Genomic DNA, 17,816 nt, shown 5'->3' with positions numbered 1-17,816 from the left:
CTCTGGACATAATAAGGATGACAACTCTTACCTTATGTTCAAAAGCAAGCATGGAGTGACAAAGGAATTAGGAAATGCACACTTGTCCCTAAGGACAAGTGGGAGACTGAAGGAAATAATGCCCTTGGTCCAAGTATGCATTTAATGGTAAGTCTAACAAATGCGGTTCAGTATTAATTATACAAGTTAATAATTTAGTGAGATCAAGTGAACTGTATGCCTAGCTAGAGGCCGCTTCAGTTCAAGTGGATTAATGATATTAATCCACAGCTTACTCTTGACTGAACCCGTAGGGTCACACAAATAGTACGTAAACGGATCAAGTATTTAATGGCATTGAATACTCTATCTAATACATATTCGGAATCGACGGATCTTGGTTTCAGTGGGAGCTGAGATCGTCAAAGGCAAATAAATGAATACTCTGGAAACAATGATATTACCAGCAAGCCTAGCGCGCCTCACAAACAGCCCAAGGCCACGCGAGGCCCAGCGCAAGGCCAGGCCCATCGCGCGCCTAGGTTGCGAGCACGATGGCAGCTTCGTGGGATTTATGTATGCGCGGGCATGGCCTGCGCGCATGCGGGTCATGCTCGTGGGTGTTTGTGCTTACGTATGAAACCTAAATCGTGTAGGATTCGTTTAAAGATTAAATTCCTATATCTACTAGATAAATTAATTAATAGAGTTTAAATTAAATTCAGATTAATTAATTCGTTTCCTAGTAGGATTCCAATACCTTTTCCGTACCCTATAAATAGGTGATCAATGCTCACAATTTATAACGAGTTTTCCAAGTATTCAAGAGAGTTTTAAGCATAAAATTCAGTCATTTATTTGCTCCATAATACCGAAAATACATAGTACCTTTGGGGCGATTCTAGTTAATTAAACCTAAGGCAGATCCGGACGTGCTGTGGACTTTCTACGGAGGGACGACACTTGGAGTCCTAAAGACTTGTTCTTGTTTGGTTCGGGCGCAGCAAGGGAGGGCACGCTACAAAGAGTATGCATCCTAAATTATGCTAGTTGTTATGTGGCAATTAATTTGGATTCCTGGCTTTAATGGTTTTTCCGCATGATTTATGTTCAGTTTTATGTATCATAACCTAACATGTTTTGTGGATGGTAAGATAGTGTCAAGTGTTCACAACACAGGACTAGATAATGAGATGGAAACCCGGATGGATGAGGATAGTGATGATGATGTTGTTGAGATCGAGAACCCTAATCCTATCATTTCTGAACCTACTATTGAGATCTCTAGTGACACAGAAATTGAGCCTGAGACTAATGATGAAGTGAACAGTGAGCTACAACAGAATAATGAGGATATGGAATATGAATCTGATCCGGAGGAAGACTTTGATGACTTTGAAGGTCATGAGAAATCTCCACCAATCTGTAGAGGAGGATGGATAGTAGAGTAGCATTTTAAAGACTTTTCTAATGTAATAGCTAGTGCTTAAATTTTCAGTGAAGTAATAAAGTAGCAAGCTACTATTTGTGGTTTTAGTAGTTCATTTTGTGGTTTCTCGAATAAAGTACGATCCAAAGGATGTATCATTTTCTCATTGAAGTAATAAAAGCTTAGAGTTCTTTCTTTTACCTCTAATTCTAAGTTTACGTTCTCTTTGAGCGATTATCGCAAAAGAATTTCATGTATTTCTTCAAAGAAATTGTACTTGCAAGGTGGTTCAATTCTTCACCACTTAAACGTTGTGATACGGATTAAAGCGGGAATTGGCCAAGGGTAGGCGCCTATCTTGCTTAAGGGTCCGAAATTTCCATGCATGTTGTGCTAATTGTGTGACTTGTTAGTACTATGCTTTAGCAAGGCAGTGTCTAAACCCAGTTGTTAAAGTTAGTCTTTTGTTTTATTAAGGAGAAGGGAAATGACTACCCAAGGGATTGCCGATGTGGTTAGGCAGCTAGCTGAAGTAGTGCAGAACTTAGCACAGAATAGGAATAACCAGGGACTTGATCCAGCTGGTGAGATGTTTAAGAAGGTGGCCCAGAGTAAGACTCCTTTGTATCAAGGGGAAGTAGATCCAACTGTACTTGAGAACTGGCTAAGGGAGTTCGATAAGCTTATCCTAGCTGTGAATTTCCCAGAAAACCTTAGGGTTAATAGTGTTGTGTATTACCTTAGGGGAGAAGCTGATTTATGGTGGCAAAGGTATGAGAATGCTTTAAGAGCTACACCTGGATTTGGATGGGAATTATTCAAAGTAGCCTTGAGAAACAAGTTTTATCCACCATATCTGAAGAAGCAGAAAGCCCAAGAGTTCATCGAGTTGAGAATTGAAGGGATGTCTGTAACTGAATACTATTCTAAGTTCATAGAGCTATCTAGATTTGCACCTGAAGTGGTAATAACGGAGGAGCTTAGGGCCTAGAGATTTGAGAGTGGATTGACTATGGATTTGCAATTGATTCTTGCTGAAGAGACCTTTACATTTCTGGACACCCTGTACGGGAAAGCTTCCCATTTGTATGGTTTGCAGCAAAGGAAGAATGGAACTGGTGAAAAGAGGAAGGATGTTGGTAACCAAAACCAAGGTGGTGGCCAACGGAATCAAGGGAACTTTAAAAGAAACAAAGGAAATAATCATTTCCAGTTCATGGGAAATCATGGTGGGAACAGAAACAATTTCCACAACAACAATGGAGATAAGAATCAGTCTGCAGGGAATGGAACGAGAGTCTATGAGGGTAGACGTTGCCATAATAATCACCCAGGACGGGACTGTAATGGAAACCAAGTTGTCTGTAGGTTCTGTGAGAAACTAGGCCATAGAGAATTTGAGTGTTGGGCCAAGAATGAGAAACCCAACCAAGCCAACCGCCAAAACAACAACCGGAATAACCAGAAGCGGAATGGAGGAAACAATGGTGGGAACCAAAAGGGTTACCAGAATGGTAACAATGGAAATAATGGCCAGGGTAATGGAAAGTCTGGAGGAAACTATCAGCAAAATGGGAACCGAAATACCAATGGGAATGCCAATGGAGGTGGATATAACAAGGGAGTTGCCCAAGGGAAGCTGAATGTGATCACTAGGCAAGAAGCCGAAATCCCGTCTGACGTCATAGCTGGTACTTTTTCTATTAACTCCATTTTAGTTAAAGTACTATTTGATTCTGGTGCGACTTATTCATTTATATCAAAGGGTATCTTAGTGAAGTTAGAGCTGGAAGAACCCGAAGGGATTGAAGTACCCATAGTGATACCAACCGGTGAGATTGTGAAGTGCACTAAGATCCATAGAAATGTACCTTTAACCATAGCCAAGACCACGTCTTGTCTAGCCTAATTGAGTTCGAGTTAGGAGATTTATATGTGATTTTGGGAATGGATTGGTTGGCAATGTTCAAAGCCAAGATTGACTTGAGAAGCAGAAGATCCACTTGAAGTCTAGTTTGGGAAAGGTTGTATCATATCGCCATTTTGGGAAACCTAGAAGTGTAGGAATCATCACGATAATGGAGCTCATGAAGTTAGTACATAAAGGGAATCCCGTTTTCTTATGCAATGTGAGAGACTTAGCACATGTGATGAAAGAGCAACCAGAGGACATTGCAGTGGTAAATGAGTTCCTTGACGTGTTTCCGGAGGAGATCCTGGGAATGTCGTCCAATCGACCAATTGACTTTACCGTAGACCTATTACCCGGAACTGCACCTATCTCGAAAGCCCCATACTGGATGGCTCCGGCGGAAATAAGTGAGTTAAAATGTCAACTTGAGGAATTACTAGGGAAAGGTTATATTAGACCAAGTGCATCGCCTTGGGGAGCGCCAGTCTTGTTTGTGAAGAAGAAGGACGGAAGTATGATGCTCTGTATAGACTACAGGGAGCTCAATAAGGTTACAATAAAGAATAAGTATCCTTTGCCTAGGATAGATGATCTGTTTGACCAATTGAAAGGAGCGGGAATGTTTTCAAAGATTGATTTGAGGCCAGGTTATCATCAGTTGAGAATCGCAGAGCACGATATACCAAAGACTGCATTTAGGACTAGATACGGTCATTATGAGTTCACAGTTATGCCTTTTGGATTAACCAATGCGCCTGCAATTTTTATGGACTTAATGAACCGAGTATTCCATGCATTCTTGGACAAGTTTATAGTGGTTTTCATAGATGATATCTGGTATACTCCAAGAGTGAGGAAGATCATGCGGAACACTTAAGGTAAGTGTTGAGTACCCTGAGAGACAACCAGTTGTATGCCAAATTCTCGAAGTGTGAATTCTGGATGGAGAAAGTTGCATTCTTAAGACATTTTGTATCCAAGGAAGGAGTTGCAGTGGACCTTGCAAAGATAAAAGCTATTAGTGAGTGGCCTACACCTAAGAGTGTCACCGATATTCGAAGTTTTCTTAGTTTAGCGGGTTATTATAGACGCTTTGTGCAAGATTTCTCTAGAATCCCCAAACCAATGACAACCTTGATGAAGAAGGAAGCAAAGTTTGAGTGGAATGACCAGTGTGAGGAGGCTTTCCAATCTTTGAAGACGCGATTGATAACCGCGCTGGTGTTAACCTTGCCAGATGAGAGTGGTACCTATGATGTATACAATGATGCCTCTAAGAATTTCTTAGGGTGTGTATTGATGCAGAACAGAAAGGTGATTGCGTATGCATCAAGACAATTGAAACCGTATGAATCCAATTACCCTACCCATGATTTAGAACTAGCCGCCATAGTGTTTGCATTGAAGATATGGAGACACTATCTGTATGGTGTGAAATGTAGGATATTCACGGATCATAAAAGTTTGAAGTACATTTTAACACAGAAGGATTTGAATATGCGCCAACGAAGGTGGTTGGAGTTAATCAAGGATTATGACCTGGACATTCAATGCCATGAGGAAAAAGCCAATGTAGTTGCAGATGCCTTGAGCAGGAAATCAAGCCATAGTGTGAATGCGTTAGTAGTTGCTAACGAGCTGTGTAAGGACATGCAACGATTGAATCTAGAAATAGTGAATGGAGAATGTCTTGAGGGAATGATGAATGCCTTAACCATCCAGCCGTCGGTATTTGATGAAATCAGGGAGAATCAGGCTGGTGATGTTAAGTTAGAGCGGATCAAGGAAAAGATTTCGCAAGGAAAGGAGATGGATTTTAAGATCCACGATGATGGAAGTTTGAGGTACAAAGGACGATGGTGCGTGCCTCAAAATTGTAGTGAACTAAAGGAAAAATTGATGAGGGAAGGTCACAATACACCATATTCTGTTCACCCGGGAGGTGATAAGCTGTATAAGGATCTGAAAAAGGACTATTGGTGGCCAAGAATGAAGAATGAAGAATGAAGAATGAAGTGGCTGAATTCGTGGCAAGATTTTTGACTTGTCAGAAGGTTAAGATTGAGAATAGGAGACCTCAGGGAAAGGTCAAACCTTTAGAAATTCCGAGTTGGAAGTGGGACTGTGTCTCAATGGACTTTGTCACTTGCTTACCCAAGTCGAAAAGTGGAAATGACACCATTTGGGTAGTAGTGGATAGGTTAACTAAGTTGGCAGTGTTCATACCAATGAAAGAAACCTGGAAAATGGAACAACTTGCCAAAGCTTACATCAAACATGTAGTGAGATTACATGGAGTTCCTAAGGATATCGTATCAGAGAGGGATTCTAGGTTCCTTTCAAATTTCAGGAAGAATGTGCAGAAGAACTTTGGTACGACATTGAAAATGAGTACATCATTCCATCCAGCAACATATGGACAAACCGAAAGGACTATCCAAACCTTAGAGGATATTCTAAGAGCTTGTGTAATTTATTTTCAAGGTGGATGGGAAGATAGCCAAAATCTAATTGAATGTTCATATAACAATAGCTATCATGCCAGTATTGGAATGACACCATTCGAAGCCTTGTATGGGCAAAAATGCAAAAGTCCCTTATGTTGGAGTGACATCAGTGAAACCGTTGTAATAGTTCCCCAAATGATAGAGGACACGATGAATCGGGTTAGGACCATTCAATCCAAAATCCAAGCCGCGCAAGATAGCCAAAAGAGCTACGCAGACTCAAAGCGTAGGGATGAAGAGTTCCAAATAGGCGACAAAGTGTTGCTAAAGGTTTCACCAATGAAGGGTGTAATGAGATTTGGGAAGAAAGGAAAGCTAAGCCCAAAGTATATAGGCCCATATGAGATCCTAGAACGGATAGGGAAGGTAGCGTATAGATTAGCCTTGCCCATGGACTTGCATAGAGTACACAATGTATTTCATGTATCTCTGTTGAGAAAGTATGTCCCAGACAAGTCTCATGTACTGCAACCGGAGACCATATAGTTAGACCAAAGTTTGACATTTGAGGAAAGTTCTGTCAAAATCCTTGATAGAAAAGTGCGTAGTACACGGACTAAGGATGTTAAGATTGTTAAAGTGTTGTGGTCTAACCAAGAATCTGAGGAAGCTAGATGGGAAGCCGAGGAAGAAATGAGAAAGAAATATCCCGAGCTTTTTCCCGAGGTTAGTTGAGTTACGGGGCCGTAACTCGTTTTCTTTAAGGGGGGTAGAGTGCGGTAGAATTTCGCGTTTTTTACCTTATTTACCTAATTTGCCCCTTACGGTATGCCTAATTTGTTGCTTTCAGTGAAGTTTCACTGTTTATTGTCATGTTGAATTACTTAAAGAGTACAACAACTAAAACTTTTTACGAAGAAAACACACTAAAGTCTCATAAAGTCTCAAGTCTAGATTTTAAAATTATGATTTCCGTGCCCAAGTTTCGAGACGAAACTTCTTTTAAGGAGGGTAGACTGTAATACCTTGTATTTTTCTGTATTTATAAATATATTTTATTATATTTATAAAGTATTTTGTTATATTTATAAAGTATTTTATGAATTTAATTCCATTTAATAAGAATTAAATGTATTTTATTTTTAATTAATTTAATTAATAATTAATTACGAAAACCGTATTTTTATTAAATAAATTCCACGAATTTATTTAATCCGGATTTGTTGGGTCGTGTTTTGAAAACGAATTTAATTTAATCAAAGCCCAGTTAAAATTCCATGATCAAACCCAACAAGGCTTGCAAGGATTAATTTTAGTTAAGCCCGAAAGTAAGCCCAACTCAAAACTCCCAAAACCTAGCCCATGTGGGAGAGAAAAACTATAAATACACCCCCTCATTAAACCCTCACAAAATTTTCAGCAATCTCTCTTCTCTCTCCTCTCTCTCCTTTCGTCCGCCCTTTTCTTTCGGCCCAAGGAATGAGCATTGTGCTCGTGTGCCCAGCCTCGTGCGCGCACCCGCACTCCTCGAGTGCCCAGCCGAGCGCCCACCCCCTCGCCTCACCTCGCAGCCCCGCAGCGCCCAGCCTTCGTGCTGCTGCTGCTGCCTTGCGCACTCGCGTGCCCGTCTCCCTCTCTTGATGTGCGCACTCGTGTGCTCTCCCTCTCTTGCCCAGCACCTCGCGTGCCCTCGCCCTCGCCTAGCCTCGTCGCTGCCTCGTCCACGTTGTGCGCATTGCTTGTGTGCGCTGCCCGCGTGCGGTGCGTGTGTTGTTGTGGTCGTTGCTCCGTCGCTCCCACACACACAACACATCAATTGTTGTGTGTGTGTGTTGTTGCTTGGTGATAATCAAATTGTATACTTTTAAACTTTTAATTTTCAGTTTTTAAATTGTTTTCATTATTTAATTATGATTATTTAATTGTTTTGGATTAATTAAATTGGTTGGAACGGTTATGAACACCGTGTTTTAATATTTAGTATTCGAATTGATGAGATTGGTTTTTGATTCAAAAGAATTGTAATTTTCAGATTTCAAAGTCAATTAAAGTGTCAATTTTTAAGGCCAAAACCAAGTTTTATGGATAATCAGTTAGTAGGATTTTAATTCCGAGTGTTTACTAGATTGATTCACACAATTTAATGACGATTTAAATTATGGGAATCAACTTAAAATTTCAGATTGTTTATAAGCTTTACAGAGTCGATTTTTAATGGTTTTAAAGCTAAAAAGTCAATGTTTTTATGCTAGGACTTGAGTTGACTATTTGAGACTATTAATTTAATGAGTAGCGATTAATTTCTAATTAAACCAAGGGTTTTAGTTTCTTAAATAGTTGCTGGAAATCTAGTAAACATGAGTAATAATTAAGTTTCGCCTTTGTGTTTATAGGAGTTGATTTCTAGTGAGTCGTGATTCGCAAAGTGGCCCCCGTACTTAGGTATTCCAGGTACGTACAAGACTAGGGTGACCACCCATCCCTTGAGGACTTTGTGAAGTGTATTGAATGCGAATCATGGGAACTTATATGTTGGGCATTCATGTTTGACGTGTAGACAAGCATGTGATTATTGTTTTTGAATCTATGTGAACGAGCATGTTATGAATTGAATTATGCTTTATAGATTTTGTTGAACTATCATATTTTGGACTTTTATAATCGTTTAATTATGTCAAGCATGTTGTTCAAGTTGGGTTGCATGTATGAGTATTGCGCATGCAAGTTATTATTATTATGCTATAGTACGGAATGTGTAGCATATGTTGAGCCTATTGAATATTGCCGGAGTGCATTGTTTATTCTACCACAGGGGTAGAATATGTTTAGAGAGTCTATGTGAATTGAACTAAGGACAATTCGTGCTAAGCGCCCACCCGCTTGTTAATGGGCAATGTCGGGTTATCTCAAACAGTGTTTTTGAGAAGGAACAATGGGAGTAATTTCACTTGAGTCTATGTTTGATCACAAGTCCTAAAGGATTAAAACGAAGTGTCATTGTTGAGTTGTTTCATTGCTTAATTGTTTGCATGTTATGTCTTGTGTAGAGTCTTGAGTCGCCTTGATCATAACATACTAATTAACGTAAAGTGTAACCCGAATGAGCTTCAAAACTCTCGGAACGTATATACCTTGAGTATGAACAATGGGCGGAGTCTGGTCGGAGAACTTGTACTCGTTGAATGATACAAGACGTTGTTTCATTCTTTTGTTTTAGGCCGTTGTGCATTGGAATTACGTCGGTAGGAGTCCGACTTGTTGTTATTTGGTGTATGGTGGGCCCCCTTCACCCTTTTCTTTCCTTTTGAGGATACTTTATTTTACCTGTTCGAAGCTACTTTCTTTATTAAACTGTGAGTCAAGAGTCGTGTCAAGTGTCGAGTCTTGTCTCCATGTTTACTTGTTTATTAATTGGCTTTTGCATGTGGATTATTAATTCGTTGAGTGAAGCATGTTAGGATATAATGTTATTCTAGCTTGTTCGTACTCAACTTTTGCTGACTTCGTGCTTCATGTCTTATGGTCATGGCCTTTGCCTTAATGACCCTATGATGATCCATCATTTTATTTGCGTTGTTGGGGAGTAGATTTTAATAAAGCAGGTTTGTAGAGATAACTTGCGGGAGAAGTTATCATGGGATTCGTGTTGAGAGTAATTTCCTTCCGTATTTTATAAACTCTATTTATAGTCATGACTACTACTTATGGTTAATGGATTTTGAAATATTTATTACTTTAGTTTGGGCCTTTATGGTTCCAGTTTGTTTTAATGACCATTAACTATTTAATATGTTTTGAAAGTTAGTTAAATTCCGCTGCGTAATTCTGGTAAATAGCCTTAGCCGTTATCACGGTGGCGGTAATATCTTGTTAAGTCCTTTGTTTTAAGTTGGAAAATGTTTTATAAAAAGCATGGAATTATTAGTGTGTTACAAATATAATAAAATATATTTATAAAATACAGAAAAATACGAGGTATTACATTGCTGGCCGGCGGCAGTGGCGGCGCGACAGCAGACGAGTGGTCTTCGGCGCGACGGACAGGTGGCGTTGTGCGACTGTTGGTGGAGGTGGTCGTGGTGGTTGGGCAACACGAGCAAGCAGAACACGGTTAAGGAGGGGGAAAACGAAAGGGAAGGACGAAGTAAGAGGGAGAGAGAAGGAGAGAAATTACAGGCGGCTGGGCAGCGGTGTTGGGTACGGCTGGTGGTGCGACTGGCGCTGCACGGTGGGCGGTGGTGGTTGCAGTTCGGTGGTGAGTGTGGTGGTGGATGACTCACGCAATAGAACACAAGGATTAAGGAGGAGATGAAAAAACGAAAGAGAGAATAAAGATGAGAAGGAAGAGAAGGAGGAGAGGTATCGGATGGAAGCGGCGACTGCAAAGAGAGGGTTTGAGATTTTGTGCGTTGAGGTTCACGTGAAAGGAAGAGAGCAAAGGAGTAAGTAGTTTGTAGGTTCACGTGAATTACATGAATGGTTTTTTGTCAGTTGAGAGGAGAGAGAATAATTGTGAGTAAACATTTGGGGTTTGGGGTTTATTTACTTGTGGGCTTTATTAAGTGGGCTAGGATTAGAATTGCTTTTAATGTTTGAATCCAAAACCGATTAGAAGTATTTTCCAAATACAAACGTATTTTCGTAATTCAAATTCTTTTCAAAGTATAATTCTAAATTTTTTTCTTGATTTCATAAATCGTTAAAATATTTAGAATGTAATTTAATAAAATAAATATACGTTAATTATATATTTATTACTAAAATTCGTAAATTCTATTTAAATATAAATAAGGAAAATTTTCCAGTTACAACCCACTAAAGTTACCACTTTACGAATTACAACCTCCAACTTTCAATTTTGCGAATTACAACCTCAAACTTAATATCGTACTTTAAATTACAACCCGATGTTATATCCTGGCAAAAACAATCGGATTATGATGTGATAAATATATTTTAAACTTAATTAAATAATTTCAACAAAAAAAAAAATTATTAATCAAAAATTTAAAATAAAAAATAAAAATCCTTAATTAATTTTTTTTTATTGAACCAGGGAAACATATTTTGCAACATTTTTATTCAAATCGACATGGACATAAAGCTGATAGTGAAGTAGCATATCATATGGAGAATCACCAATTACTTTGTTTCCAAGGATTCATCCTAATTACAACCTAAGCATATAATTTCTTCTCCTCTCTTCTTTACGTTCTTTGTTCATGTTCTATGAACTTCAATGGTGTCCCTCAAATCGCGAAATTGATGTCTTCTCTACTCTGCGTAATTATAGTTACTCTCTCCTCCAATATATCTTTGTGTAATTCTCAATCACCATGAATAGAGCTTCAATAAATGAATATGTTTCAACAAATCCTCAATCAAAGAACCAAAAATTTTAAAACCCCCATTCAAAGAACCAGAAATTTCGACAAAAGCCCCAATTTCGGCGTCAATTTTTTTAGAGAAACCTCCATTCAACGATAATAAAGACACATAAATAGAATAGAGGGAGGAGTTATTGAAGCAGAGAAACCCCCAATTAAATTTCGCATAGTTGAAGCTTGAAAGTTTGGTAGCTGAGATTAGTTATTGCGGAGCAGAGATTAAACGCAAGAGGGAGGGGAGTTGAATTATTTTATTTCTAATTAATGAGTTCTTTTTTGAATTATTTAATTAAGTTTAAAATATAATTATGATGTCATAATCTGATTGTTTTCTCCGGAATATGACATTGGGTTGTAATTTAAAGTACGCTATTAAATTTGAGGTTGTAATTCGCAAAATTGAAAGTTTGAGGTTGTAATTCGTAAAGTGAGAACTTTATGTAGGGGAATACAGTTAAACATAATAACATGTGCAGAAATAATCCCCAAAGCCAGGAAGCATGTATAAAGCACAGATTAAGCATACTTACGTTTGAAGCGTGTTTTCCACAAATATGTCAACGAACACGAACTTAGAACTCCACTTGTCGTTCCACTACTAGGTTCACCGACACGATCAGATCCGTCTTGATTATCGTAGCTTAGACAATCGATCAAGATAGTTTCCTTTTGTGAAGAACTCGCTTTGGAGGCACAGAGAGAATTAGGGTTCTCTGTGTCTCTAGGGTTTTGAGTATGACTGAGTTGTGTTGTTGGAAAAAGGGTTAGAAGGTTATTAACATAACCTTACTAACCGGCCAAGCCACACGGCAAGACCGGCCTGCAAGCCCGCGCAAGAGCACACGAGTACACGCAGCGTGCTGGGCCGTGGGCCGCGCTGCAGCTGTTGTGTCCTTGCTTGCGTGCCGAGCGCCCATGGACCTTGAGTGCTTCACGCACTCGGCTCGTGGGCTACTCCTCGTAGTCGTGACTTAATATCGTTCCGGATATTATTTATCGTTTCGTATACGACGAATCACCGTCGTACGATACGATTTATTCGTTTCGCCTAGCTTACGAATATTCGCGATGCGATATACGATTCCGACGCAAGGTCGTATCGTATAATACGTTTTCCAAAACTAATTCCCGAAAAGCTATTAAATGAATTTTCGATTCATTTAGTCCGTTGATCTGTTACGTGTCATTGGTGTGACCTTGTAGGTTCAGTCAAGAGTAAGCTGTGAGTTTAATATTTATTAGAACTCACTGATCGGAAGCATTGCTCCAGCTAGCTGTTCCGATCACTTGATCTCACTGAATTAATTGTTCGCAATTAATCTGAACCTTGGTATTAGACTAAATGCACCTTGGGTGAAGGACATATTTCCTTCAGTCTCCCACTTGTCATTTAGACAAGTGTGCATTCACATTCCTTTGTCACTTAGTGTTACTTACTGAACATAAGGTAAGATCCAAGCCATCCTTATTAGGTCCAGAAGTGTTTCTCGGATTACAGAGTTCAACTGTTAAACTTTTACAGAAGGTTAAGCCTTAACCATTCTGAGCACGGCCATGCATTTTCACAGTATCTAACTCTCCGAGAGGCCTTGTTACACAACAACACCATATCCTATCAAATATTGGAGGACAATACATTCTTGCAATCTATGAACACTCACTTTGATTCATATTACGCCCAATAACTGCTTTTATAGCCTCCTTTTACGGTGCGACGTTTAGCTAGCATCAAAGCGAACTAATTTGCAAACGAGCAGACATAATCGCTCATGTTCTGAGGAACGGTTCTAATCACCATTAATGAGAACTACCTATGACATGACTTTAATCTCTTAAAGTGTTCTCATGGTCAATCCGATACAAGATCCAATAAGTATCTATGCAAATGATTTCTGACATCCAGTCCATCTAGTTCAAGAAACAGAACTATAAAACAACTTGTAATCTAATCTTTATTAGTCATTGGTCGTCCACCTTTCAAGGACCTGGATTAGGGATCCTTTGTGACTTCAATATTCAAGTTCACTTATGGGTGTTTCTTTGTCAAAGAATCCATCTTGACATCCCATTTGAATGATTTGAATCACATGGACTTATCATTTAATACTAAACCAAGATTAAATGAACTATGAAATATAATTTCATAAATGATAAATGTTTAAACCAAATGCTTACCAATTTGTGGGCCTCTAACCCAAAATCAAGCATTTAATGTTTTACAGATATAGGCCTTTCACCCAATACTTAAAACATTCATGGAACTCAAACTTGATTCCATATCTGCATATGAATGTTGTGTATCATTCAATGCAGAGGTTTAGTTTATCATGCTTTGCTATCCTTAGAATCTTTTCTATCGAAAGCCTTTCGATGTAAGATGAAAAGATCTTTGAATATGTTTCTAGAATGATCTAGTCTTTCGTTGCTGTTTAGAATGATAATCATATCTAAAATAGAAAATCCTCCAGGTGGCAGACTTGTGATCAACCTGAGTTCATTGTAGAACTCCCACTAAAGACAATTCCCTTTTATTGCTTCTTAGGCAATAATGAATTCATTTCAATTATGTAGAATTTCAAATGATGCTTCCCTTTTGGAATACTCCAACCAGTTCACATAGATGTGGGAGATACATCTTTCAACTGAGAACTTGGAAACTAATCATTGATTTAGTTTCCCATGCATCACATATGGTTTAGAACCTATGTAACCACCTTTTAATCACGACGCCTAATTGCCCATGTTTGTTTGTGGTTTGCCTAACAACAAGATTTAACTTTTGCTTAGGCAAATGCATGTAGCATCAAAATTTTAGTTGTATTCACTTCCTCTTATCAAGTGCTTATCCTACATCTCCAAATGTATTGTATGTTCTTGATACTGTTCCAATGATCTTTGGTCTAGATCAATAGAGATTGGTATAAACTCTTCATGACCCAATGTTCACGAGTTTTCTTGGCGATCTATATATCATATCATACATGATTTATTGTAATGCAAAAACCATTCGCATTTTAAAATCTATCCATGTAACTTTTAGCTTTATTCTGTTTCAAGAGAAACTGAATCTTTGCTAAAATCTTGGCATTGCCATGTGATATAAGGTGAAGGCACCTCTTCAAGGTCCTTTATGCTTAACTCTAGTGATAACAACCTAGCCTTATACTTAGTTAAAGCATTCATAACTTAGACTTACTCATATGGGTTAAGAGCCTCTTTTGAGTCTCTCCATTGTGTTTGATTTAGTAATTACTTTTACAGAATCCAAACAACGCTTTAGATCCTATCCAATAGATCTTTAACCCAGTATGTTCTAAGTTTCGCCATGGTTCTAACATTGACAAATACTTTCAAATCTAACCATTTGAATGTCATTTTCAATAGAGATATCTGTATATCATATATAGAACCAATAAACTTGACCTAGCTCCCACTAAACTCCTCATCTATAAGATGATCCATATTTTCATAAAGCTATGATTGCTCAATAGCCTTTTAGACAAATATGGTCCATTTCCCACTTGCATGCTTTAATCTACGAATAGATTTCTTAAGCTTGCTCTTTTATCTAGCATCCAAAACTTTTACATTGTGTGATGTACACAATTCCTTTCTACAATTTCAATTAAGTAAGGTGTTTCGTTTTCCAATTGCCATATTTCCATATGAAATGATTGCTAGATTTATCCAAAATAGTTCAAGCATTCCGACTTGGTGTAAAAGATTTCAACATTATCAACACCGTGAAGTTGTTTACAATATTTAACCACCAATCTAGCTTCTCTTTTGTATGTGTATACAATATCATCTTTGTATGTTTTGAAAACATATTTTCAACCAATGGGAGTAAACCCTTTATGCAAATTAATGTTGTATGTTTAGAAAACATGTTTGCAACCAATGGGAGTGAACCCTTTATGCAAATCAACGTTCTATGTGTAGAAAACATGTTTGCAACTAATGGGAGTGAACCCTTTATGCAAATCAACCAAATCATAGATTTGATTCTTCAAGATGAAGGTACTTTGGATGAAATGGCCTCAAACCATTTTGTATGGCCTCGAACCATACTTATGTTTCTGATGGCCTCAAACCATACTTGGGAATTTTTAATTCGTCGTAGCTAACCTGTAAGTCGTATATTTTTGAAGCACTTTCCAAAGTCTTCATAGTTTTCATTCCTCAAGATATCTATGTATCTATCTTGGTTGAATTCTATTCCTTATACGATTTACCTAGGTATTGAACATCAAATGTTAGTGTCTATAAAGACATTACTCAAGTCCTTTGAGTATTAGGATTCTCTTGAAGCACTTCTAAAGTCTTCCTGAAGCTCTTCCAAAGGCTTCTAAGTATGGAGCTTTTCCAAAGACTCCTAAGTATCCTACATTTGTTTGTTGCTTGACTCGAAGTTCATTCGAGGTCATTTTTCTCCCACTTGCTTTTTTGGAAATATGATGGTTTCCTAAAAGACATTATCTAGAGCAACAACTATATGTTCTCAGATTTGTGGTAGAATTAATACCTTTTGTTTATATGAGGCACTCATAAAGAAACATATATCTATTCTTGAGTTTGTTTGATGTAAACACTAACTCCCACTGGGTTTGACAACCCTAGATATATATGTACTGAAAAGATGTACTGAACCGAAGTTCAATCCTTATGACATCTTATCCTTAGCTTTGACAACTTTGTTTAGTGTGATAGTCACTTGAGAGTATCATTTAGAAACTATATAGGAAAATAGTCGTGATTATCGTTAATCGAAATAGATTCCGATTTCTCCATTTGGACATACCATATTCTTATGGAGCTTCGATTGTTATAATGCCATATAAACAATATAGATAATCTTTCTTGGCTCATGCAAACATCACCCTGACCCAGCCTAGATGTTCCAAAATTCTTGCCAAGTTGATTTTATATCCTTTTGTGAATCACATTGAAGCATTTCACATATTTCACTTTGAGTAAATATGCCATGTTTTCTCAAAATTTTGTGAAATAGGTAGGTCATAAAATCCATCTTTGGCCCATGAACTTCATTGTCTAGAAACTTATAACAATAGTCCATTCCTATGTCATGTTCAACAAGCAAGACCCACGTGTCTTAAATTAACCAACTTTCAGAAATCCATGCCATGGAATCTTAGAATGTTGTCTTGTTGATATGGTCGTATGACATTGCCAAAGATATGTGGAACACAAATCAAAATGTTTGATTTGAACCTTCTGAAGTTTGAGTGTGAATAGATTCGTTTGTTTATTAATCAATCATATGACTCAACCCTTAAATATTTCATTCAAATAAATACTTAACGAAGGTATTTATTTACTTTGAATGTGAGTCTTTCTGTTGTCCAAACAGAAATTGGTTATGATGATTAATGGAACATAATACCATTAAGTTCCAGCCTTTAGAAGGACTTTAAAACAAACATGATGACCCTACAATTAATGTAGCAAAACTTTGCTTCATTTCCCACTTGTAGGTCAATAACCAGACTTAGCTCCCGGAATTTGAGTTCTTAACAAGAGTTAGAACATCAAGCGGTAATCTAATACCATAGGAGTCTATTTTCTAAGTCGTTTCTCTTTAACATAAACTTCAAGGTAGAAATTGAATCTTGAATTCATTTCTTTTGTTCCCCTTTCCTATCCTTTCTAGCACGTTTTCTTATAGTCCTAAAGATTTTACTCTTTGCTTGATCTTCTTACTTTGTTACGCTTACAAAGTCCCTTACTTTTGTTCACTTTGAATGACAACATCCAATGAGTCTAATTCATCATCGAATCAAAAGAAAATTGGTTGTTAACCATTGCTTATACATGAGTCTTTAACTCAATACTTCATTATTCCAAAACTACCCAGTATTCTGAATATATGAGGTCCAATTGGTCTACCATTCAAATTCTAGTTTGAAAACAACCATGAAGATCACTATAAGAAATTAGCATTCAAGATACGCTCTCACTCTCCTTTTCTTTGAGAATCTCTCTCAAAAATAGTTACCAATCGATCGAGGAAATATCGCAGTTCTATTGTCTGAACGCAATGAGGTTGAAGATTTACTATTCTACAAAATGAACTAGCAAAGGAAACATTTATCATACTTTAATAACTTGAAATAAAAGCATTCATGCAATCATCAAAGCTATTAAACATTTCATTCATGCAAAAATAAAACATGGTCCAAAAATGAATGGAACGATTCCAAGACCCTAAAAATTCCTAAATCCTTAAGCAGCTTTGGCATGTCTTAAATATTTTAAGATTCTAGGTAAGCAAAACCTATTGCTAGTAATCTCCAAATTACTCTTGGTTAATAAATTAATACCATAATTTATCCCATTGCCACAACATAATGCCATTGTTGTTTGAGTTGAAACCACAATCAACGTGCTCCTTTGGGACGCCTTACCACCTAAGTCAACTAAAATAGCACCTCGCTTTGGCGTAAACCTACTACCTTAGATCCTTAGATTTTTGTAAGTGCTTGATTTGGAAGGCAACTTTTGAACTCAATATTACTTTGGACCTAGTTGTTTCTATGTTGGTTCGATTATTTAGTGAACTTAATCTAATCGAGTCATACGAAACAACCTATTCATGCAAAGCATATATACATACATTCAAGCATAATATATATCAAAATGCA

The sequence above is a fragment of the Spinacia oleracea genome, chromosome 1, assembly GCF_020520425.1.
Source record: "Spinacia oleracea cultivar Varoflay chromosome 1, BTI_SOV_V1, whole genome shotgun sequence".
Classification (NCBI taxonomy): Eukaryota; Viridiplantae; Streptophyta; class Magnoliopsida; order Caryophyllales; family Amaranthaceae; genus Spinacia; species Spinacia oleracea.
Note: the sequence above shows the minus strand (reverse complement) of the source record.